Source organism: Microtus ochrogaster, chromosome 16 (assembly GCF_000317375.1).
Source record: "Microtus ochrogaster isolate Prairie Vole_2 chromosome 16, MicOch1.0, whole genome shotgun sequence".
Taxonomy (NCBI): Eukaryota; Metazoa; Chordata; class Mammalia; order Rodentia; family Cricetidae; genus Microtus; species Microtus ochrogaster.
The window spans coordinates 30,083,941-30,086,305 of NC_022018.1; positions in this window are offsets into that span (position 1 = coordinate 30,083,941).

Genomic DNA, 2,365 nt, shown 5'->3' on the forward strand with positions numbered 1-2,365 from the left:
CTGAAATGAGTATTTTCAAGTCGCCCCCAAAACACTGACCTTGGGCGCTTTTGGTCTGAGTTAGCGTCTGCAAAGCCTCAGCGAAAAACGCAACAAGCCCTAGGCGGCACTCACGGGACTGAATGGAGCCGGTGCTGCAGGACCTGAAGCCTGGGTTTCCTCTGACCTGGATGCTGCGATGGCCTGACTTGACGTCTCCTCATCTTGACATCCGAAAGAGCCCCTCCTCCCCACAACCAGGAGCTTTCATGATACGGAATATCTATGACTTCGAAGTCGCCCCCGACCTCGGAGTGTTTCCGAGGAGGTCAACACAAGTCATCAGCCTCCACCTACACAGTCCTGTTGATTCTGTTCACGAGGGACCGACCCTCGGACCTCCCGTTCCCTAACTGGGGGTCTTGCTGCGGCAACAACCACAGAAGGAGACCCGAACAAAGAAGGATTCGGAAAAAGCGCTTCGCATGACGCACAGTTCCTACAACGTCACAATCTACTTCACCACTCTAAACTCAAATGGCTTTACCGCCAGGCTGTCGGGACCCTTGTGGCCAAGGTCCCCGAAGGCCGGACCAAGAGCTCCGCTTGGTCCTCATTTCATCGCCCTGATTCAGATGTGGATCCAGCTGACAAGGCCCTTACAAACTTTTCCTGGTTATTCCAGAGAAAGCGCCGGAATAGCGTCTCGGGTTCTCATCTACCCCCTTTTCAAAACTACTGAGGCTCTGTGGAGATGGGGCTCTTGGGCACAGCGAGCTTGATTAGGACATCTTAGCGGGATAATAGTTCATTTCTTCGGGAGACCGGGACAGAGTTCCTCAGAATATTGGTCCTCGCGCGTGGGAAGCTTTTTTTGTAAATAGATACTCTGATTACATTGGCATGTGTTGGACAACATGAATCGGTTCTGTCTTACACCTCCATAGGAGTGAACATTCCTAAATACCTGCTTGATTCTCGTTGAGCTATCTCAGCACTGCTAAAATGCCTGCGAAATCTGACCCTAAAACGGAACTCAGGGTTCTTATCTGGAAATCTCCATCGGGGAGACAGTGGAACCTCGGGTTCAGATTCCGGGGCTCCAGACACTGAAGTCTTTTCCAGGGTGTGGGAAAAGCCGCGAACGACACAGAGCCGCTGACCCGTTCTGACAAGCAAGCATTACCGGAATGATCAGTGTGAAAGAAATGAAGGCAACCAACCGGGTTCCTCAGTGGTGTTATTGCTAAAAGAAAAGGAACGGGCTCCGTCCAGCGATTTAAAATTGAAAGCAGGAATTAGCAAAGACCTCACCCCCCCCCACCAGCAACAGAGAAGTCACACATACCAGATTAAAGGAGTGACCATGCAGAGCTGCTGACCTTGCCTATGTTATTCTCTGGACTTCATCTCCAGCACCACAAACCAGTCAATAACTGCGTGCTGGAAAAGCCTAAGCCTGAGGAGCGGTGAACTCTGGGGAAGAGCGAATGCTGATCTAGAATGAGGGGAGCGGGAATGCCAGCTCCAGTTATGTGCTTTTCCTCGTCCTTCTGGTGGAGGTCCTCCCAGGGACGACTCCTCACACATGGGCTTCAGCTAATGGAAAGTCTTCATTAGCCAGCTGGTGACGACACTGGACGTTCTAATCCCAGTGCAGCACTGAGTCTTTCTCATGGTGAGCTTATAAGCACAAAAACCATGTTCTGGGTTGACACACTTCTATTAACTGAACCTGCCTGCGAGGATGACCTGCTCTTGTAGTCTATGGAGCTCAGAGCCATGGAGGACACAGGGATCTTTGAGGTATGCCTTTAAGCTGAGCATCCCTCTCCTGCTGCTGGGAACTTACCTAGGGATAGAAGTCAACTTTGTGGATAGTGGAAGGCTGGGCTATCTAAAATGGGATTTGAATCTGAATGAAGAATCTGGGCTGTGAGAACACTGGTCTGAGGTCAGGTGGATCTGGGTGAAGAACTGCAAAGCTTCTGTTGTCCTAAGGAGGACCTGACACACAGGGGACTTGTAAGTAGTCCAAGAGAGAGGTCCGACCCCCAGGAGCGCTGTCTTCAAGAAGGTTGTCGCCACGCATTGCACATCTAGCAGTTTGAGCTGTAGCCTCAAAAGTCTTCAAATTTCTGAGAGGAAACAGAATGGCCAGCCATACTTCCACAATGACATCAGGATAATCTGCTAAGAAAAACTGCTGATGGTCAAACAAGATAAAGGATAAAACACACCTGTGTCTTGTGGTGGGGTAGGGCGGAGGCAAGGCAGCAACCAGGTGTGGCCCTCCTGAGCTAGTACCCATCCTGCTTTTACTTAGTTCACATTCAAATAAATAAATAAATAAATAAATAAATAAATAAATAAATAAATAGATAGA